This window comes from Geotrypetes seraphini, chromosome 8, assembly GCF_902459505.1.
Source record: "Geotrypetes seraphini chromosome 8, aGeoSer1.1, whole genome shotgun sequence".
Classification (NCBI taxonomy): Eukaryota; Metazoa; Chordata; class Amphibia; order Gymnophiona; family Dermophiidae; genus Geotrypetes; species Geotrypetes seraphini.
This window is the reverse complement of record NC_047091.1, coordinates 86,979,419-87,003,472: the sequence shown is the minus strand read 5'-3', so window position 1 is coordinate 87,003,472 and position 24,054 is coordinate 86,979,419. Positions and strand designations below refer to the sequence as shown.

At 45.7% G+C, this 24,054-nt stretch overlaps 1 protein-coding gene across 1 annotated transcript in view; it reads left to right on the top strand.

Annotated features, from left to right (window-relative positions):
• CERS4 (ceramide synthase 4) overlaps window positions 1-24,054 on the top strand; it is a 205,400-nt gene that overhangs the window by 49,319 nt on the left and 132,027 nt on the right. The window lies entirely within an intron of this gene.

Below are 24,054 nucleotides of genomic sequence, written 5' to 3'. Positions count from 1 at the left end.
GTTCCATAAATGTAGAGCATCAGTACTGGAAGGGGAAGGTGACAAGTATTAAAGGCTGTCTGACCATTAAAAATGTCATTGTTACTGGGATCAGGATGGCCGCATGAACAGATTTATCTCATGTATGAAAAGCAGAGCAGCTAAGTGTACTATCCAGGGGTGTACTCAGTAATGGTCTGTATCACGTTTAGCAGAGGGAGGGAAAATGTCATAAGGACTCACCTGACCCAATGGCACATCTTTATTACACAGTACATAAGAGGGCTCCTCTGACAGCAGCTGACCTTCATGGCAGCAGAAGAATGAGAACAAGGGAGGTGTCAGGAAGGGTATTTGGAGGACAGACTTGGGGATGGAACCCTTCTTTTCTTTCTGGAAGTATGTGGTGGAAGCATCTCTGAGCTCCTGCCCTGAATCTTCTCCGTGCTATGAGGTTTTTTTGCGCACACATATGCACAAGAATGTCTGCATACACACAGAGCAAAGAGGAGAGGTTTGTGCTTAGCCTTTACACACATGCAGATACACAAACACACAGACTCTAGCTGATGTTCTTACAACAGACATAAGCTCCGGTTTCCTGCTTTTGCCTTGTAACCCCAGGCTTCCTGGTTGGTAGGGAGCAGGAAATTGAGTTCACCAAAAGTTTTTGGTGTGTGTGTGTCTCTCTCTCTCTCTTTTATTCAGATGAATTTGCTTAAGAGAAGTGTGTCAAACACATCTGAAACCAGGAACAGTGGCTGGGAGGAGTTAGGGTGAGCTGCCTGGGCTGCCTGTGGTAATTAGTTTAGTGACTGATCAATCCGATTCCACATCATTCTCTTGTTCTGCTCCTACAGAAGGTTTGTAGGGGAGGCTAGACCCTAATTAGGAGTTAAACTGGAAACACTCAGGCCCTAAAAGCACTTTTTTTTTTTATTCTGTATGTCTTGCTTAGTTGCCTTGGCATTGCATTCTTCCTCTCTGTTTCGTAGGTCTGTTTCCTTGATGTCACTGTGTGTTGGTTTTCTCCATGGACAAGCAGTCTAAGTCAGCCACACTTTGGTGACATCATCCGATGCTCCCAATTCCGATTTGCTCTCCTAGAGCTCAGAGTAAGGCTTTTGGGAAAGAAGCCCCCTCTGAGCATGTGCAGGTTGCCCTATATAAAGGCGTGCTAGCCCCTGTGATCCCCAGTTTATATTATCCGCCCTGCCCAATGGTCGGATCCTCACTGCTCTCTAAAAAAAATCCAACAAACAATCAATCCAACAAGTACAGAACTAAAGCAACTCCATCCAGGAAGAAGAAGATGAACAAGCACATCTCAGGGAGGCCCGTGGAGAGAATGAGATGCCCCTATGGGGAACACCTCAGGCTGAGCCCCAACAGCCACACCAGGCACTCCACCAGCAAGATCCAGAAATCTCAAAAAGACACTGCTTGCCCAGGGCAGCCAGTGCTCCGGGCCGTTTTAGCGGCAGAGGTTCTCCTGCTCTCTCTGCCTGCTCCGCTGCCTCTCTAATGCAGCCCATACATCAACATTTCAGCAGCTCAGGGTCTCCTACTCCCTCCAACCGCACCCGCAGCTTCCCTGATGCAACCAGCACTCTAGGCATCAGGGACAAAGGGTCTCCCACCCCCACAACCAGCGGGCATGCTGGGCCTCAGCGGCCGAGGGTCTCCTATCCCCTCCGCATGCTCCGCGATGACCCTGTTTGTAGCCAACACTTAAGGCCTCAGCACTGAAGGCCTCCCACCCCCTCCTCCAGCTCTGCTGATAGCCCGATGCAGTCGGCACTTGGGGCTCAAGTGGCCGACGGTCCTCCCACTCCCTCCTCTTGCACTGCGGCTTCCCTGATGCAGGGTTCAAGCGGCCAAGGGTGCTCCCACATTCTGCGCCAACTTCGGGGACAGTATCCATCAGAGCCTCAAGGCTCCGTAAGCAGCTCGGCTCCATAGCTTCAGAGGGAGCTCTGATGTCGATGAAGCAGCTGGCCCTGCCTGCCAATGACATCACCACAGCCAGTTACGCCCCCTTAAAGGGCCAGTGCCTGAAGAACAGAACACAAGGTTCCAGCACAGGGCCTCAGAACAGGGCACCAGCTCTGGACCCGCTTCCTTAAAGGGCCAGCATTCCAAAGCCCTACCTAATCCTCTGCTTCAAATTAAGCCAGTCAGGGAAATGAATGGAGCGCAGGATCACACTGCAGACCCTGCTAGAAGAATCGGCAGCCAAAAAGTGTCGATACATAACTCCTCCCTTCTTCTCATTAGACAATGGAGCACCTAGGCATAGCACCTCTGAGGACTAGCAGCGCAGCTACAAAACCCCAGGAACCTCTTGAATCAGAGGGGTCTGCCTTCAAAATAAGCAGATCTCCCATCGGGGGCGACCCCCACCTCCACCCCCTCTGAGGTGGAGGACTATGCCTTAGATCAGAGCAATGAATCCCACTGTCCATGAGACTACACCTCAGCCAAAGAAGACAACTTCATACCAGCCCAGTGGAACTCAACTGACATCCTCATCCTCATTGATCTCATAACAGAAATACCCAACTGGATTCTACCCTGGAGGACAAAATCTACTTAGAATTTCCTCCAGAAGGTGTCCAAAACTCTGTCCCTCCTGACACAAACCTGGCACAAGGAAAACACCAAAAAATAAAAAATTCCTTGGCAGCACTCCTAGTCCACAAATGGCCTGGACTGCCATAAAATAAATAAATAAATATATACATATATATATAGGGGAAGAAAAGAAGGAAAAACACCACCCTCCATCTCAGTGGTCGCCAAAAGACTTGACCCAAAAACATCAAGTCCAGACCATGATCACCGATCCATCATGGAAAAATTGGCATGGCCTGTGCGCATGCCATGACTTGGAAAGAACTCAGTGAATTGAGCAAGGGACATCAACGCCTTTGTGAAAGCTTCAGGTTTGAAAACAATAATACATGCAAAATGACACCAGCGCAAGGTTTTTAAAATTATAACCAAGATTTATTGAATTATTGTTTCTATTTTTCCATTATTAGATCAAAAGAACAGCATCATTGCTTAACGTTGCGCTAATGGGAGATCGTTAATAGTGGCCAAAATGCTGGCCTTCTCCTAACGGTCTCGTTTTCATATCTCATTTCATTCTATTATATAACTTTTGGTTTAGTGACATCATCAAGTTTGACGACCAATAACATTTCCCCAAAGAGGTGGTCTTAAAAGTTTAGACAAAGGAAAATAAATCCCTCCATGTTTCCATGTTTAAAGTTTAGAACAGTACATTTGATTTCTGAATTAACATTATAACATATTCAAAAGAATTCTATAATTATTAACAGGGTGCTGAGAAATTCTCAACCTCTCCCTAAATTGACAGTAACTTTAGTCTGGAAGAGGAAAGCTGACAGCTTCATGTTACACACAGTGATAAGCATGGGCTTCCAATGCCCCCCTTCCTATGCTGGAGACTGAAGCAACAGTCTCTGACTCTAATTACTCCCAGATGTTGCCTCAGGATTTTCCTTAGTGTTTCTTCAGGTTTAAAATATATAAAATATTAGAATTTAAGTACACACCATTCTTTCATATATCTCTCATATCAATCATTCCTTCGTTCATTCGGGGCCCCTTGCACACATTCATACTTAATGCATTTTATCTCTTAGTTTAGGACACTTGATCTTCCTAGCCAGTCTACAGTACATGTGGTATTACTTAACACCACTCTGCTGGGAGCGGGATAACTCAGAGAGGACAAAGATAGAATATTATTCACTGGCCCAAGATGGTGGCCGAAGACAGGACAGATATAGTACACACAAAGAACCCAAACTGGATTCCATGTAATCATGATTTCCACCATGATTTGGCTCAACAGCAAAGTACATACATAGATATTATTATGCTTTCCCTTATATTAATCCTTAGTGTGTTTCTCTCTGGCCTTAGCTACATTATATTTAAATTTTTATTCACCTGTTTTTCCGTACGCTTCTATTTGGGCGTGGTCCTTAACTAACACAGATGTTTGTATCTAACTAGAATTACCCAGAATCATACGAAAAACTGGCCTTTTGTAGAAAAAAAACTCCACAAAAAATACTGCACTTATCATGTCCTAACATCCATTCCCATTTCCGTCCCATAACCAGCACTGGCCACGAGCCACTACTCAAAGACTTCATAGTCAAAAGTTTTACTTGGACTTCATGTGGAGCGCCTGAATAGGCACTCTGTACTTGTTTAAAAAAAAATAAATAAATAAAATACGTAGAAGGGCACATATGACTCCCATCTTTCAGAACAAAACCTCCCCCCCCAAAAAAAAAAACCCTACTCGGCCAAAGGAGTAGCAATTGCGTCAGAACAATGGACATGGTGGCAGACTTCAGGCCTCTGGGAGAGGATACCTGGACCAGCTTGCGGAAGCCCCCTTGCCTTGGAGAAAATTTCTTTGGAAAGAAAGGGGAGGAGACGGTAGACAAGGCACTGAGAATACAACACTCCAACCAGTACCACAGACACCAAAATGCCTCAAGTCAATATGATGGCTAGTCAAAATAGCAGTCCTACTGCAGAGTAAATACATAAACAACGGCTCTTGCTCATTCAACGCGGGGCCCAGTTTGTTTTTGCTCCCTTTTGACCAATCACCACCGGCCTACCTCCCAGTGGGGAGCTGCCTCGCCATCTTTGGTAAAGCCTAAAAGACAATAACATCAGATGGATGGATATTGAGGAGGTATCCGTACCTTCCGAGACATTGGTACTGAATCAGGTCCCACTCCACGCCACCATCCAGGCCCAAACCAACACAAACCTGCGGAACCGCAACCTCAAGCAAGAGGGGTATTAGCAGTTCCATGGGCAGAGCACAACCAAGGATGCCTCTCTCCAAACCTCATGCCCAATAATATGGAAGACTTCAGGCCACCCTGGACCTCAACAAGTGCAGCCCAATGGAGAATTACACACACGTACACATCTTCAGAAACATTCCACCACTAATCCAGATATACATCTGGCTAGCCGCCGTGAACTTACAGGTTGGATTTTTCACACAGGCCAATGCATCCATTGCACAGTAGTTTACACTTCCGGATGCAGTCCCATCACTTCCAATACCTAGTCCTCCTAGTGAGACTCTCTTCGGCCTAAGAGTCCTCACAAAAGTGTATGGTAGAAGAAGCAGCCAACCGCTGCAAAAGCACGTTAGATGTCTTCTCCTACTTGGGCGATGGGCTATTGGTAGGAGCCTCAGCCCCGAAGTTGGTAGCAGCAGCCAACACGACCAAAAAATTTTTCTACATTCCCTAGTGAAGGTCAAGAATCCTATTCTAAGACCTACAAATTCATTGGAACAAAAATCTGCACAACTCGCAGCACAGCCTTCCCACCCTAGCAAGAGGGGAGACAATATCTACAATAGTGTACCACATCCCACCAACACAAGGGGCAACAGCATGGACCCTGCTATACCTCCAGGGACGTCCAACCTTGTTGTCCTGCTAGTCATACTTCAAGCATGACTATTTAGAGGTACCCCCAGAGAAGGGGAAACCAACACACTTGGCCCAGGTCCCAAACTATCATCGACCAGTCCATCCGCAAAGCACCCAAGTGGTGGACAGAATACCGCAACCTCTACAGAGTCAAGTCCTTACAGCAGCCCCTAGAGGGATGCCTCCAAGTAGGGTGGGGAAGCCACCTCGGCCAATGGTGGATCCTGAATCTCCCCAAAGCGAAGCGACATATCAACTTCCAGAAACTCAGGGCCACAGGCAAGGCTATTCAAGCCTCAACTCCAGATCAACAAGACCTCCCTGATAACAAAACAAAACAAAAAAAACCCAACAACCAGGTAGCCATGCTCTAAATCGACAAACATGGATATACGTACTCCCTCACCCTCCGAAGGGTGCCTCCTTTCAAGCAACCTACCTCCAGGCCACCCACAACACCCCGATGGACCACCTCAACCGGAGTTTGAACCCTCAATAAGGGGCCCTCTATCTAAAAGTAACACAGTCCCTTGTTACAGAGATGGAGCACAGATTCTGCTCCAGGACGCCTCCACAGCCAAGGAGGAGACACTTTCATGTTATTTGGGATCCAAGACCTGCTGTAGCCCCCCAAACACCTTTCATCGATGGAAGACTCTAAAAGACCAGTCAGGACAAAGTGAATGGATTCTCATAGCACTGTGCTGTCCAAGACAAGTGTGGCCCCTCTCAAAGTACCTATCATCACAGCCAACAATGAAGCTTCTGAATAGCTCAGATCTCATTACCCAGGACCAGGAACCCCCCCCCCCCCCAACCGGGGGACCTTGGCCGAAACAGCCCCTTCCATAAACCGCCAAGGGTCACGGAGGTCATACTAGCAGCCAGAAACCTGTCAAAAAAAAAAAGAGGAGGCCTATGCACTCTAAGGAACCTCAGAAGGGAAAACCCCTTCCCTGCAAAGGGACTAATGCCTACCCAACCTGCTCACAGCAGGCCTCAGGACAAACCTCAGGAAAATTACCTGAGCAACATATCGACCTTTCACAACAAGGCAGAAGGCGGAACCCACCTCGGCATGCGCACTAGTAGGAGAGATTCACAAAGGGATGGGTAAAACCTCCAGTCCACCACTCCCACCCTAGCTTGGGACTTCAGTAACCAAGTCATTCACCGGGAAGAGAGCTTTACTCATCACCCTTGCGTCAGCCTCAGCCAATGACATAGAGCAACGGCAGCATACCCTGGACTGCACCCTTGGCCTTCACCTATACACTGAACGCACAACCATAGCGAAAAGCAGCACAACTGTTCATCTCCTTTGACCCCCAACAAGCCGTGGGCACCAGTTGGGAAAATGCACAATACCAGACTGGAGGTCAAGCTGCATTGTCCTCTGCTACAAAGAAGAGGGACTGACCCTTACCAACAAGGCCACAGCACACCAATTGAGGGCCATGGCAGCCACACTGGCAAACCGGCAAAACACTCTGCTAGAGGACACTAGCATAGCCGCAACCTGGCCCACCCCACATACCCTCACCAAGCATTACTGCCTGGGTCACCCATTGCAGACCTCCAACAACTTCGGCTTCAGCATCCTAAAAGTGGCAACAGAGCCGCACGAGAAAGCCAGAGAGGGGACACCAGCTTCAGACTGATTAAGACAGCCCACAACCAGATACCCTTCGGGTCACTAGATGGACTCTCGTTTCATTTAGGCCATGTTGGTCATGTTCCCTTTGTTTATGCAAAACACTATGTTTGTGCTTTTTTCACTTGTTCCAAGAACAGATATAAAAACCCTTTAGTTTAGCACATGCATGGTTCTCGCCGTATTTTTTTTTTTTTTAATTCATTTTCAAGGGTTTTTCAAGAACAGATTTGAAAACTTGTCTGTGTAACACATGCATTGCCATGTGGGGGAAAAAAAATTAAATAAATAAATAAATAAAATGTTACTCATTTTCCTTGCCTTGAGCAAAATAAAGTTCACACTTCTTGAACAGCAAAACAAAATTGCCTGGTCTCACATCTCTATCTCAACAACCTGGCAGTCTCACCCTACCTCAGCAGGCTGCAGAGGGTCCACCCCAACAGGATCCCCACTCTGCCCCTCTGCAGCTGGAGAGTCACCAAAGTGTGGCTGACTTAGACTGCTTGTCCATGGAGAAAGCAAAGTTACTTACCTGTAACGGAAGTTGTCCGTGGACAGCAGGATAAGTCAGCCACACGAAACCTCCCGACCTCCCCTGCGGGCGACCCTGCCATCTCCAAGCTAAGAAAAACACTGGAGATCACAGGGACTAGCATGCCCTTATATAGGGCAACCTGCACATGCTCAGAGGGGGCTTCTTTCCCAAAAGCCTTACTCTGAGCTCTAGGAGAGCAAATCCGAATTGGGTGTGTCGGATGACGTCACCAAAGCGTGGCTGACTTATCCTGCTGTCCACGGAGAGCTCCCGTTACAGGTAAGTAACTTCGCTTTCTCCTCTTTTGCTGTCTCTCTGTGTTGGATTCCTGCCCTGGTATTGTTCAGGCTTAGCAGGCCAGCGATAACTTTGCTTTTCAGAGTACAGAAAGCTATCACCTCCTATTCATTTCTTAAACCAGTACTTGTCAATCTATTTGTGGTCATGATTTGGTCACAAATAGTGGCCAAATAAAATTGTGTGGACCCCCCCCCCCCCCAAGTGCAAAATAATGATGCACCTTTTGAGATCCACCCAAGTCATGACCCCATTTGGAGTATTGATTGACCCAGAGTTTGGGAAGTTCTGTCTTATACCTACTGAAATAAGCAGGGTCTGGGGAGAAAGTAGATGGAGGGAGAGCTGCAGTAAGCCCCAGGTTTGTTTCTCGACTCCAGTCTGTGGTTCAGGGTGCAGTAGGAAGAGTTGCTCCATTTCCTGGAAACAAAATCTTTACCTAACATGAATAGAATAGTGAAAGAAGGCATGCATAATGGCTTCATGATGAGAGGAGAGCTTGATGGGAAGGCAGAAGGTTCAAGACCAGGTTCAGTTTATTTGATATACTGCAAAATTTCAAACAAGAAATCTAAGCGGTTTACAAAGTAAAATAAAAGACAACTGGAGGAAAGATATCACGATCAGAGGGAAAGAATATTGATACGAACAAATGAGACATAAGGATAATGGAGGTTATGGAAAAAATACAGAGACTGATATTCAAAGTGATTTAGTTGGCCTCTGACTGAAATCAGTTGGGGTTAGCCGCTAATATTCAGCGGCACCTAACTGGCTAAGTGCCACTCAATATCACAGTTAGCATCCATATCAAAGCCATGTATGTTGATGGCATTCAAGGACCACGAAAACTCCCGGCAGCCAATTAGCTAGTTGCTCTGCACAGGCAGGAGCAAAGGTCACTCCTGCCACGATTCACCGCTGGACCACCAGGGAAACTAAAGGTATGCGAGGGAGGCAGGAGGGAGATAACAATAATTAGAATCGGCTAGGACATGAGGCTGGAGGAATCTAAGTTTCAAGTTTATTAAAAGTTTGTTGTACACGCAATATCAAATACTTCAATGCGTATGACAATAAAAAATTGGGAGACAAAATAAAACAAGGCATTGGGAGGCTGGGTGCAGAGACTGCAGGGTGTGAGTGAGGGACTGGATGCAGAGCAGCGAGGGAGGGGACTGGATGCAGAGCAGCGAGGGAGGGGGAACAGGGTACAGAGCCTGGCAAGGCACTGCACTTGATTATTAACCTCCACCCCCAGTATATATTCAAGTCAACCTTTTTCCTCCTTTTTTGGGGGAAAAAGGGTTACCTCAGTTTCTATTCCGAGTATATACGGTAGTTCTCAGGAAATTCAGACTGTACTGGAGAAACACAAAAGTGGAAGATATTTAAAAAAAAAAAAAAATCCATGGTAGGATGGGTCTCCACACAGGAAAAATTGCTAATCCTGTATGTATGTCCTCATGATCAGACCCTAGGACACATCCAGGGGAGATTCTGCCAGACATTGAGGCCACACCCTGGAAAATTCTAGCATTGAAAGAAGCTAGTAGCCCCTCAGAATAGACAGAGGATAACACTCTAGAGAAGGAACTCGCTGAATTCTTGAATCAGCGAGGTAGAACACTAGTTAAAGTTAAACCTATGCTTAGTCACGGAGTTTCTGCTGACGCTGCTTCCATTAGGCTAGCAATAGGAAAGGTGTTAGAAAATCAAAAAATTCAAAGAAAAAACACTGTCTATAAGAGGTTAAGAACTTTTCAGACAGACTTCCTGGAGGAGAAAATAATTATGAAAATTGGATAGAGCAACCTACCCAGATGTTAAAGGAATGGAAGTGCCCTGCCATCGAAAAAAAGAAGGTGACTAGGCGAAAGCCTAAGAGGTAGAGCTCTACAGAGATTTTGGACTCTAAAAGCTGTAAACCCCCCAATCCTCAGCTGAGGAGTGCCTAGAAGCATTATAAAGTTCATTTGGCACTGCAGAAAGTGGGCTTGACCTGTATTATTTAGAAGCACGTAGCAAAAAGAGGGAGAAAAACATTCAGATTATCTCTGGAGGCTAGAAGCTCTGCTTAGGAAAGTAGTCAGAAAGGATGGCCTGGCACCTTCAAGAAAAAACTCTGCCATGATAGAACAACTAGTAAGCGGTGCTCCCCATGCCGACAGAATGATCATGCACCTGAGGCTTCTTGAGAGGAAACAGACTCCTGGGCTTTTACAGTTGCTCTGATCTCTTTGAGATACACTTTTCACAGTACCAACACCCCCGGACCAGTCGGTAATTTGGGTTCGTTAAAATCTGGCAATTCATTTAGAGAATCACCCAGCGATGATAGAGAATCACCCAGAGTGCTCATTTTAATATTAATGACCTCATTGTAATACTGTTTTAATAGTAATGATCTTGTTGTACTACATTTGCATGGCAGAGTTGGAGGCTGCTAGGAAGCTTGGAAAAGACACAGTGAGCTGTTTTGAGAATTGGGAGGTACAATACTAGCACGCTAAACCGTCTAGAACTGGTGGAGTGACCATTGTTAAGGGCATGGTGAGTTTTGAGAATCTGGCACTCAGTGCAAAAGACTGATTAGCTCCCATCTTGCTGCTGGACTGCTGCCTGCATCTTAATATTAATACTAATTAGTAATATCTTTGTTAAGTTGCTAAGGGAGTTGGAATATGTACTAAGGTCCCCTAAGATTGTTAGTTATATGTTAGGCTATGGTAACATTTAATTTTTATTTTATAATGTTGTAATTGGTAGGTTACCCTCCAAGGATTTCTTAGACTATTTTTAAGAGCTAATTACTAGCTAATAGAGATTAGCTAATTACTTTTTTAGCCTTCTAATTGGTTCAAGCTCTTAAAAAGCCAGGTTTACCGCAGAAAAGTCTGTCCTAATTTTATGCAGTAATCCATAGCTGCTTAAGTGCAATATTGACTTAAGTGGCTATGTGTTAGCCAGCTTAAAAAGAACTGGATATTCAAAGCTGGAGCCCACACAGGTTCCAGCTTTGAATATCCAGGAATAATGCCATGTGACAGCTGAATGTTGACCTCACAATTTTTTAAAGCACAGATAAGCAGAAGAAGGGAGAAAACAAATAGGTAACAATGCTGACTAACACCAGAAATGCAAAGTGTGAAACACAAACTGAAGAGTACAGGCTAATTAAGTTTCAGAGCTAGAGAAAAATGCCAATAAAAAAATAGTAAGTTTTAAGCTGAGATCTAAATCTACCTAAGTGAGCCTTCAAGCCTCAGATAAAGAGGGAGAGCATTCCAAAGGTTTGGGCCAACACTGAAAAAAGTGTTTCAGGCAGTATCCAGAAAAAAACCCTTAAGGAAAAATGAGACAACCAGGCCTTGGGGTAGCAAATTTCAAGGATCTTGCGAAAGACTTAGTGACAGGTGGGCTATATAGAAAAAAAGGCAAACCTAAAGACTGAATCTGATAACAGAGAATATTAATATTAAAGGGAATTCTAAGATACCGGGAACATGTGTTCCGTGACCAGGTGTGGAGTGATGTGGTCAAACTTCCTGCAATCATGTAGAAGCTTGACGGCAGTATTCTGCATTATTTGAAGCCTATGAATCTGATGAGCCGGTAAACTTATAAGGAAAGTATTGCAATAATCATGTTTGGAAAGGACAAATGAGTGTAAGAAGATAACTAAGTTCCAGGAGAGAACAGATTGAACAAATCGCTCTTAGAGTAAGGAAAGAAGAAGAAACAATCCTTGAGATATGAGTCTTGAAGGAAAGAGTAAATGGGGGAATACTGCTATAGTGGTGTGACACCCTATATCCTTAGAGAAGACCAAACAGATGAATAGAGAAAACCTTGCCTTGTAATAGGAACAATACAGAAGAAAAGGCAAGGGTGACATCCTTCCAACCAAACAAAATCTTTATTCCTTGAGAAGCATAGTCCCAACAAGGATCCAAGTTTTGCATATCTAAATGGCTTCCTCAGGGGACACTGAATCGAATAACTGATTATTTAGAGAACTGCTTGGAAAGTCTGATGAATTTCTGCTGGAATGGCGCCAGAGAACAGTGTTGTCTCTATTTGAAATGTTGCAAATGATAATGGAGGGGAGGAAGGGAAAGATGCTGCATGGAGGGGAATAGAGAGGTTTGACCTAGGGCACAAGGCAAGAAGAAAGAGTTGGTAGACAGTGGGAAAGAAACAAATGTTGGATATGGCAGTGGAAGGTGGAAAAAAATAATTTTCTATTTTGTGATTACAATATGTTAGATTTGAAATGCGTATCCTGCTAGAGCTCGTGTTAGACAGTGAGCATGAGCTAGGACCTAACAGACAGGAAAAATAATTTTTGTTTATTTTGTTTAAACCACAGCGCTGACTAGGGTTGGAGAGGGCAAAGGAGAATGGGATGGTTTGAAAAGCTACAGAATAAACCCACCATGATGTTTGAAGAAAAAAAAAGTCTTCTTGGATGCACAGCCTCCTTTCCCACGTAAAAAAAAACCAAACAAACAACCACAAAGCAACTTGTTTATACCCTCCCTGTATTTTATACTGGGATGGAAGTTTGATTTTGACTTTTATTATTCTTCACTGTTTTGAAAGCGAGAATGATATATTTCCTTTCTCCTGTGGAAGTCAGGTGCCGTTTCCAAGTCTCTGTGTGTGGGTTCATCGGTGGCTGGGGATATTTCTTTGTGGGCATGGCCTCCTGTATGTTTTGCCCTTTTGCTGCTCCGCTCCACTCCTTTTTGGTGGTGGGCTGTGTGAGCCTGTGGCTGATTTTTTTATGGTAATGTGGGTATCATAGTATGGGCAGGGACCTGCTATCATTCCGGTCTTATGGGAAGACCTTTGCCTGGTCTGGCCTTGGTTAGCCCGCTTTCTTTTGGTTTTGGTGGTTGAAGCTGGGGCCGATGGCAGTAAGTGGCCAAGTTGTCCTGGCGTGGGCTGCGTTTGTAGGGGCACCATTTGGTGTAGGTTACGGTGCCCAGGACTGCGGTGCCGTGTCTTTCCGCTGAATGCGTTGCGGTGCTCGGTTTGCTGGTTTGCCTTTTTCTGTTAACACGGTCAATGGGCCGGTTTCCACCTGTGGTTGCTATATTTCAGGGCTTTCTACCTAGCACATCTCTGGCTGCTTCTGGGGACATGGCTATTTCACTGTCCTTGCGGTTGTTGGCAGGGCTGCCTTGTTCAAGTACGGGGTATGTGGCTTCCTCTTACTGGCGCAACACTTATTGCTTGACATGGGCAAGGCTGCGTGTGCCTATGCTATGCGTTGGGCCTTCCCTTTGGGGTTTGTTGCTTGTGGTACTGTTAGGGGGGTCCTATGTTTTTCCTCTTTTCTTTCAGTCGCGTAGTCCTTGGGGACTTTGGTGGAAGCCTTTGTCCACATTTATTTGGGGCACACTGAGGTCCTGTTTCTGCAGTTGCTTAGATTCTGTTAGATTCTGTTTTACATTGTGTGAGCTATGGCTCTATGGCTCTCGGCGCCTTGCCGTGTACTCTCCCCTTTAGTCTTTTTCACATGATTGACGGTGTCTCTATGTTTCCAGCTTCTTTTCCTTTGGGTCTTGGGGTGGTGCACGAGATGTCCCTGTGTGCTGGTTTCATGTTCTCTATTTTCAGCATTTCACCCTTTCTCTGGAGGCTCCTATATGGACTTTTGGGTTCTAGAGCCTTTTCAGGCTAGCCTATCAGCTTGGCACAGCTATATCACGGCCTCCAGCTGTAGACATGCCAGTATACCGAAGTCGCCTAACTGAATGGGTGGATGATCTGGCCGCCTGGCACAGGAGGGGTGACTCCGTGATGAGACCAGACCCTGTCATCATGGGAGAGGGGACATTGAACTAAGGTACCTGTTTCAGTGTACCCTCATTTGCATGTTGCCCCAACGATTTCAACTTCCTTTGCCGGGCACCGCTAGGCTTTGGGGTGTTCTGTCTCCCTCCTCTTCTTTACAATACATTTAAAAAAATAAAAAAAAAAAAAAAAAAATAAATAAATAAAAATATATATATATATATATAAATAACTCCTGTCCTTTGGCAGTTTTCTAGAGGTCATTGTTCCCCTATAGAGGACACCGAGATTGTTTCTCTTCTCTCGCATTGTCACAGGCCTCTGTCTGTCTTTGATTCTGGCTAGTGGCATGTTCATGCATGATAGTCCGGCATTTTTTCACCTCTTGGGGTTTGGTTTAGGTTTGGTTATTATCTCGGTATCTCCTTTCTCTTCTTCTCTTGGGGTTTGGTGCTTTGGTTGTGTCTAGCCTTCCCTTTTTCCTGCGCTTGTGGTTATTTCTTTCTGGCTGACTTATTTCTCTATTTGTGTGCCTGGGGCTCAAACGGCTGCAGTTTATGGCTGGTTTGTCTCCTAGCCAGTTCTTCCGCGGCCATTGGTGTTTATTTACCCTGGTGCACATGTGGTGCAACTGGGACTTAGTGGCGAGCAGTGCACTTTTTAGCCCACTGTCTGGAAACCACTTTCCCGTTCCTCCTTTTCCTATGGGTAGAGTCTCCTGTGCCACACTAGGTATGGTACCTCCTTTCTCCCTTTTCTGATGCGAAGGGGTTTCTCTTGCAGATGAGTCTCCTGTGCCGCTCTTTTGGGGTAAGAAGGGGATTCTCTTTTTGTCTCCTGTATTCCGTTTAGAGAGCTGCACGGGAACGGGGATGACGGGAATCCCGCGGGACCCGCGGGGATCCCGCGGGTTCCCCCTTTGGGTCACGGGGATCCCGTGGGGACGCCCCCTAGGGTCGCGGGGATCCCGTGGGGACGCCTCCGAGGGTCGCGGGGTTCCTGCGGGGTTGGATCGCAGCGGGGTTGGTCGAGCCGCGAGGGTAGTCTCCTTCTCCTTACCTGCCCTGTCGCAGCACACAGCCGAACGGAAATCTTCTCGATGTCAGCGCTGACGTCGGAGGGAGGGCTTAAGCAAAGCCCTCCCTTCCTCCGACGTCAGCGCTGACATCAGGAAGACTTCCGGTCGGCTGTGTGCGGCAGGGCAGGTAGGGAGAAGGCAATGGCGAACGAAAGAGGGGGGAGGGGGCGGTCCGCCCCGAAGAATGTACACAGCCGGTCAGGTCCCCCGATCGACCGACAACAGGCCCGGCCGACAAATCTCCCTGCCCTGTAGCCGCAAATCTAAATTACCTCTTACAGCAGCTTCACTACTCCAGCTGCTGTAAGAAGGTAATTTAGTTTCGCGGCTACAGGACAGGGAGATTTGTCCGACCGGGCCTGTTCTGTTGTCGGTCGGGTGCAAAAGCGCCACAAAGGTGGAGGCAGGGAGGGAGGAAAGCTGGAGTGGAGAAGAAAAGACGCTTAAGGGGGGAGAAGGCCGCTGAAAGCACTGGGGAAGACAAAGGGGTGGAAAAGAACGCTGAAAGGACATGGGGTAAACGGGAGATGAGGGGGGGGAAGGACCCTGAAAGCACTGGGGAAGACAAAGGGGTGGAGAATGCCACTGAAAGGACATGGGGAAAACAGGGGTGGAGAAGGCCGCTGAAAGGACATGGGGTAAACGGGAGGAAGGGGGGGGGGAAGGACCCTGAAAGCACTGGGGAAGACAAAGGGGTGGAGAATGCCACTGAAAGGACATGGGGAAGACAGAGGGGGGAGAAGGCCGCTGAAAGGACATGGGGAAGGCAGAGAGGGGAGAAGGATGCTGCCTGACAGGACATGGGGAAGATGGTGGGGGAGAAGGACACTGAAAGGAAATGGGGAAGAGGGAATGGGAAGAAGACGCTGGCAGGGAAGAAGACAGAGGTGCCAGACTATGGGGGGAGCGGAGGGAAAAAGATGGGTGCCAGACCAATTTGGGAGGGGGGAGAAAGGGAGAGGCACAGTAACAGAGCAAATGGAAGACACAGAGAGAAGAGAGGCAGTGGATGGAAGGAATTGAATGAGAACATGAAGAAAGCAGAAACCAGGCAATAAAGGTAGGAAAAAAATTATTATTATTTTTTTTTTTTGCTTAAGGATAAAGTAGTATATTAGTTGTGTTGATAAAAATTTATAAACATTAGAGGCTCTGGTAGAAACCCGTTTACAAAGTATGTATTCTTCCCAATTAATATTTCCAAATTAATAAAGTCTTTTTGCTTATTTTTAAATGGGTTTCTACCAGAGCCTTTAATTCAGTAGCATAATTAAATGAAATAACTATTTCTGTAGTTTATAGGGACAGGTGGGGACGTAGGGGATTCCTCGCGGGGACGGGCGGGGACGGGGGGGATTCCTCGCGGGGACGGGTGGGGATGGGTGGGAGTCCTCACGGGGACGGGTGGGGACGGGTGGGACTTTGGCGGGGACGGGTGGGGACGGGTGGGATTTCTGTCCCCGCGCAACTCTCTAATTCCGTTTTAAGGATTTCTGCTGTGCCAGCTGGCACTGGGATACCTGTTATGAGGGGTGCATGTAAGATTTGGCTTCTCCTGTCTTGTGGCTGGCTTGCACGCCCTAGACACGGTTGGTCGGGGAGGCGGTCGCTCTGGATGTTGCTCCGTTCAGTGGCTGTAGCTATTTGTTTCAATCCATCTTGGGGATCTTCTTACTGTCTTACCCTACTGGTCTGGTTTGCCATTATACTCTGTTTTTTAAATTTATTCCTCACATTAAATATGGGTTCATGCGTTTTGCTTGAATTTTCTTCATTATTGCTTGAGGCTTGCCCTTGGTGGCCTGCCCTGGGGTGGACAGCATGCTCCTCTATGAGTTTTGTGATGGCTCTTTGGTGTGGGCACTCTCAGGTGGTATGGCGTATTGCTTGGGTCCGACTATGTTCTCTGTCTCTCTCCAGGGGCAGTCGCCGCCATCACTGTCGCTTTGGGCATCATCTGTGGGGCTGTTGCAATCAACATGGGAATGGCCTGCATGGGTGCTGATGGCCACAGCAGGGGACAAGGTTGATCTTGTTCACTCTTCTACAGCGGGTGGTCTCCGTTTATTCTTTCCACGCCTTCCTGGTGGACTCATCTTTCTTTCTTCATTTTATGGATTTCTGGTCCATAAGGCTAGCTGAGACTAGCTGACTCTCCCTTTTCTCTGGGGTTTGGGTCAGTTGACCTTGGTATCCGCTTACCTGTTTTTCTTACCTTGTTTTCTGTAGCCCATTCTGGACTTTCTCTTTACCTCTAGTTTGTCTCACTTGTTGGTTACCTCTGATGAGTGAGATTTCTCTGTCTGCATGTCTCTGTCTCTGTCTTCCTTGCTGGGCTGTTTTTTTTGCAGCATAGCCCAGGTAGGTGGACTTTATTCTATACTCTCACGATGCATATGATCTAGTTAGTTTGTACGGCTCTCTTTGGACCTGTGTTTGTTTCTCTCCAGTGGTTTCGACTATTCATGTTTCCATTGATTTAGTTCCCCTATGTCCCTCTGGCTTTCTTTGTGATTTCTGGAGTCTGACTTGGCGCCCTTCGGTGGGCCTCAGCTGCTAGAGGGGGGAGCCTGGCTTCATTCATGCCTCTTCTGTAGTTTTCTGTGTGTGGGTGTTTGAGTCCTTTCCTCTCTTTTGTGAGGATTTCTTCTTTCATGGTTCCGCAGTTTGACTCTTTTCGGAGGGCTCTTGGTTTACTACTTTGAGATAGCTCTACTTTGGGTTGTGACCCTTCTCTCTTTGTGTTTCCACACTCCATGCCCTACACCCTTGCAAGGGGACGGGGGTCTGTTATATTGAGCTTTTTCATGAATGTCATGGCTTTCCGGTGGACTCGGGGCCTTGCGGGCATAGCGGATTCATTCATCCGTAGTTGTTTGGGAGTCTTTAAGTGTCACCTCAGTTTGGTACTCTACACTCCTTCTGTTCATAGTGGGTCTCGGCAGCTGTGGTTTCCTCAGCATTGTGCTATTAGCTCCTGTTTGTGCCTGCTCACATGTATTCTGAGCTTAACCCCTGACTGCTTGTGGGATTCTTCACTCTTTCCTTTCCTTGATCTTCTGCTGCAAATCGGGCATTGGAGGGGCGGTTTTCTCCATTTTTTGGTTGTTCGCTGTATATACACAGTGATGGTCTGGGTGTGGAGCTTCTTTTGCCATGACCGTCGGTAAGTTGGCAGTGTTGCGGTGATGTTTGTTTCTCTCCCTACATTAGGACTGCTTTGCTACATCCCACTAGTCTCTGGATTCATCTGCTGTTGATGACAAGGAAGGAAAAATTATGTTCTTACCTGTTAATTTTCTTTCCTTTAGTCACAGCAGATGAATCCAGAGCCCCGCCCTGTTTCTGTATTCGTGGCTTTGCATGTGGTTTGGCACTGTTTTTTGTGTTGGAGTTGCCTTTTGGGTTCTTTGAGTTTTGGTTTTTTGTGTTTCATGTGTGTGGGAAAGGAGTTTCTTATGATTGAGTTTTGTTTTTGGATGCTCTGAGATGACCTATACTGGTTGGCCAGGAGGCTGTGCATCCAAGAAGGCTGAGGACAACTCAGTTCTCTCTATCTCCACCTGCTGGTTGATGGACGTAATCCATCTGGATTCATCTGCTGTGACTAAAGGAAAGAAAATTAACAGGTAAGAACATAATTTTTCCATATGTGCTTGTTCAATCTGGTTCCTAAGCATCTTGTTTGAGAGCATTCTGCCACATGTTCCACTTCGTCCACTTCGATCTGCAGAACAATTGGAGCTACAAATTCCATCTGTGAAGCAGTTGAAACTAACTGTGTCTAGGGACAGTATATTCCATTGTATAGGGCCTAGGGAATGGAATAATCTTCCTGAGTATATTCAATTGCAGCAGAATATACAGAACTTTAAAAAACTGTTGAAGCAGCATCTTTTCTTGCCAGACGAAATATAGGGTTTGAGACTGTTATTAATGAAGAGAAGATGATAAGGTGCTGGTTACCTATGTATTTTATGGTTTACATTTCTTGCTTTGTATTGTGGGAGTATTTATTGTTTATGGTTTATGTATTTCTGATGTAATGTTATAGTTCTGTATGTAAGTTTGTAATCCGCCCCGGGTCTGGTTTCAAAGTACTCGGCTAATGCGGGCCAGTCCCTGCCTAATATGAGGTCATAGGGGCTGCCTGGGACAATAGCTATGAGCACCTGATGAACCTTATGTCTATGAAGGATGGTTGTGGGCCTCAGAGGGTATTGAGTTCTATCTCCATATATGCATCTGATAGCAACAGTGGGTCCCTCTTTAAGCTCCTTCTCCCCAGGGAACACCTTTTTCCAGAACCATGAAGCCATCATTGATTGTTCTGCCCCAGTTTTCACTAAGGCCTGTTTCTTCTGACCTCCTATTGAGACCATAACTGTGTAAACCCTGCAACGTCCAGGGGCTCCCAGGAAATCATAAAATCCCTCTTTTCTTTTCAAAACCTCTGGGTATGACCCTTTCTGCCACATTGATAACACTGGGGATCTGCCTCCTGCGGACCCCGTTTACTGTTTGTAGGAGCACGCAACTTCCTGATAGTGTTTCTGGAGTTGGGGCCTCTATTCCCTGTAAACTGACCCTTTACAGACTCTGGCTGGAAGCTAGTACTTGGTCTCCTTTCCTCAGATCCTCGGGCGTCTAAGTAGGCCTCTGCTACTTCTAACACCTGATCCAGAGTTCGACAGCCTTGCCACCTGATCCAGCCTCAAAGATTTTTGGGCACTGCTTCAAATAGCTGTTCTTTCATGATTTCCGTTAACAGGGCCCATGGATCAGCGAGGTGAGGCTCTAGCTACCTCTCTGCTAGCTTAGAAGAACCTTAGGTCTCTCTTTCTCTAGCATATGAGTGGCTCTAAACTGCTGCCGGTAATGATCCTGAGTGTAGCCTAAGTAATATAATATGTGTGACTTCACTAAAGGGTAATTTCCAGCATGTTCAGGGCACAGTGTTTGAAAAGCTGCCAAAGTCTCTCCAGCCAAGCAGGGCAATAAGTGGACGGCCCACTGATCGGGCAGCCAGCCTGCAGCCATTGCTATGCGCTCGAAAGAGTTAGGAAATCATCCGGGGCATCTCCAAGTGTAATCTTGCAAAGATTCAATAAAGCCAAAGAGTTATGTTCTACTGGATGTGGTGTGGCTGCGTTTACCACTGCAGTAGTCCCAGTACCCATGGTTTGGGTGTGCATAAGCTGCACAAAGACTTTAGTCTGTTCTCCCAGAGCTCCCAGTAGCTCGTCCTGCTATTTCCTCATGGCTTCCTGACTTCCTCGCCATAGGTCGTGGTTCGCCCTGAGTATCTCCTGCAGGTCCTCACTCTGCCTCTGTCTTTCACCTGCCAGAACCACTCTGAGCTGTCGGGCATCCATGATGGCAATCTGGAGTAGGACAAACAGCAAAAAAAACCACTACTAAGTGCGGTATCTTCACACCCACTTCCCTAGTAGGCCCAGCCAACCTCCCCACTGAAATAGCAGCTGAATCCTCACCAGACCCCCATCTAGATACTCTTACCGGAGGTACTGACAATTCTGCGCCTGTGTTTTATTTTGGGTGCACCGCCCTGTGCTCCAAGTGGCCTGGTTCCTTCTGGTTGGTCTTTCAGAAACATCCCTCTAATCTGGTCCATCAGCTCTTCTTCGCTGGTGCGGCTCTCATGTGTATCCGTTCCAATGTGGAATATTTGGTGATGCATGAGAAAGTCCAATCAGCGCACTCAGGTTCAAAATCTAAAAGATTACAGAGTTCAAAATTAAAAAAAAAAAAAAAAAAAGTTTTTCCCACAAAAAAATCTCACCACTGCCCGAAGAGGGTGCCAAATGGTAGAGTTCTGAGGAACCACAGACCCCAGAGCCATGCTTAGGCATTGAAAGCATGGAAGTTGCTGAGCCGGAGTCAGAGCCTGTGCATTCAGAAGAAATGGAAGTTAATATCTCTATGGTTGGCAAGTAACCATTTGGGGGGGGGGAGGGTTCTCTTTTGAATTTGAAAAAGACTGAGGCCTGGAGGGTATTTTTGCATTTTTTTTTACAGTTTACAGACCTGTGCTGCTGGCAGAGTTTCAGCAAGTTCCTAGCAAAGGATCGCTGGGACAGTTTCTTTTGGGTTTTTGTCTTTTGTTTCCAAAGCCTTAAAGTATATGGCATTGCTGGGTATTTTAAGAAGTTTTTTTTTTTTGGGGGGGGGGGTGCTGTGACATCCGGGTGGGAAAAATTTTTTTTCTGAAGCTGTGGTAATATGAGGGTGACTTCTCAGTACAGCAATCTGTATAGCAATCTTTAAATCTGCATGTGTGTGGGATATGTGGCCATGTGCATGTATTATATGTGTTTGTGTCCTGTGCATAATAGATGTGTCCAAAAGCCTTGTGGAACCAAAAAAAAACCTTCCACATTACTGCCATAGCAAGAAGCTTCAGCTGTAACTCTGTAAAGATATATATTTTTTATTTGGCCTTGCGTACTGATTCTCCCTTGTTCGGAGCTCCAGAGACCACAGTGTGGCCCTACATTCTCCTAGTAGTCTCCATCTTACGCATATCTTTACTTTTCTTTTTTTCCTGTTCTTTCTGCATCCTACCCTCTTGTTCCTATCCTGCCTAATATTATAAATCTTTTCTGCCCTTTTTGTCCTCATGCGTCTAGTTTGTTTAATTTGTTTGAGTACCCTCCCCTTGTTATGTTTTTTTTTTTATTTTAAATATTGCCCACTGTTTTTATTTATTGTACACTGCTTTGATTTGACATTTTTTGTTAAAAATGGAGGTATATCAAATAAAATAACTGTAACGGTACACTCTCTACTGGACATGTGCACAAGAGCTGTGCCTACTGCACAGCTCTTGCACACATGTACCAGGTACATTACTCCACTCTCTACTGCCATACTCAACACTAACAGCATGCATATAATTTGCATTCTGTTAGTGTTCAGCATCAGTTGGTACAGTAGACTCTCAGTTAACCGGCACCCATGGGGATTGATAGATGCCAAATAAAATGTAGTTTCTGGTTGCTTGAGAATTACTATTAAAATAGGCCTAATACTATATCCCATACTATGCTATAACATAAACTGTTCCAGACAAAGTACCAGACGTGTGGTAGGCAAAGCATGGGTGTACTCAGGTATGGCGTGCCAAGTTGACACTTAAATTTTTGCCAGAAATTGATTTTATTTTCATTTTTATTTAAAGTATTACAGTATTTCTTAGATTTTTTTTTTTTGCTGGTTGCTTGAGAGCTCTGGTTGCTTGACTTCCGGTTAACAGAGTCTACTGTACTTGAGAATCGCTGTGAAAACCAGTGTTTTCCGACACAGTGCTAGAGTTTTGTGTATCTGGCCCTAAGTAACTGCATAAAGCTAGAACAGTAAAACAGCTGTCCTAACTGTATGCACCAGTCACCAATTTGAATATCACATTTCTAGGTATGCCAACATACCTGGATATTCAGGGCTGGGAACCATCCATGTGACCTGTTCCTTGCCAGATCTAAGGGCCTTTACTCGATCCTCATCCTTCTTGACCTGTCTGCTGCCTTTGATACTATTAATCAAGCACTGTACCAAAGAAGGTTTGGATAGGTTCCTAGAGGAAAAAGGGATTGAGGGGTACAGATAGGTGTAGAGATGGGTTATAGGGATAGGAGTAGAGGTAAGTTATAGGAATAAGAGTAGAAATAGGTTGTAGAGCTAGTCAGGGACCACTGCTCAGGCAGTGGGCCTGATGGGCCGCCGTGGGAGTGGACCGCTGGGCAAGATGGACCTCTGGTCTGCCTCAGCGGAGGCAACTTCTTATGTTCTTATATGCTGTCCTTGCTTGGATTTCACAAATCTATCCTCACCTGGTTTGCTTCCTAGCTCTCCAATCCCACCTTTAGTGTATGCATGGGTGGGTCTTCCTCTGCTGCTATCCCGCTAGCAGTTGGCATACCCCAAGGTTCTGTCTTAGGACCTCTTCTTTTCGCTCTCTGTACCACTTTCCTCGGTGCCCTGATCATCCTCCTCCCATGGCTTCCAGTATCACTTATATGTGATGACTCCCAGATATACCTCTCTATACCCAAAATTTCACCTAAAGTCCAAGAAAAAGTCTCAGCCTGTTTGGCTGACATTGCTGCCTGGATGTCTCACCGCCATCTGAAACTAAACTTGTCCAACATTGAGCTGCAACTCTATCCTCTAAAACCCTCCACTCCTTTCCCTCCATTCTTCATCTCTATAAATAATTCTATTATCACTCTAGTCTCCTCTGCTTGCAACCTTGGAGTTGCCTTTGATTCCAATCTCTCATTTTCTACCCACATCCAACAGACTACTAAAGCCTGTGACTTTTATCTCTACAACATTGCCAAAATTTGCCCCTTCCTCTCTGAGCACACCACCTGGACCCTTGTCTATACTCTCATAACTTCACGCTTAGACTACTGCAATTTACTTCTTTTTTCTTTCTTTCTTTCTTATTTTATTGAAACTTTAATATAACAAACAAGCTAAATAAACTTGCAAGAGGATTGGAATTTAAAACCCTAAGTCACAATGACTAGTCCGGGTTGATACATATTTAAAGAAAATATAGAAAATTAAATTATTTAGTCCACAAATAAGATCCAAGAACAAGGTATATAAAAAGTAATAGGGTAAATTATACATCTCATTTAGACAGATTAGAAGGCACGGTCTCTCCCCCAGAAAGCCAGTTCGTTATACTGCGGATGTAGCCATTGAACTCCTCTTTGCTTTGGTTCATAGAATAAGAAATTTTTTCCTTGAAATGAAACACAGCATTTAATAGGAAACTTTAAAATAAATGGCGCCCTCAAGGCAATAGCCCTTGGGCAGTAAAGGAGGAAATCTTTTCTTTTCTTCTGTGTCTCTTTAGACATATCAGGAAAAATTCTTACTGTTGAGCCAAGGAAAGAGTCCTTCATGTGCCGAAAGTAAGAACAAAAAACTAAACCCCTATCAAATTCCAGGGCAAATGTCACTATAAGGGTAATTCTCTCTGTTATTACTTCCAAGGAGCTCTCCAGAAAATTTGTCAGGTTTATTTATTCTCTTGTATCTCCAGTTCTCCTGTTGGAGTTGAAGCTGTTTGTCTCTGAGTACCTGTAGAAATACTCTGGACTCTTGTTATTAGTGGCAATCCTTCTTCCGGGATTAACAAGATCTCCTTCAGATATTTCCT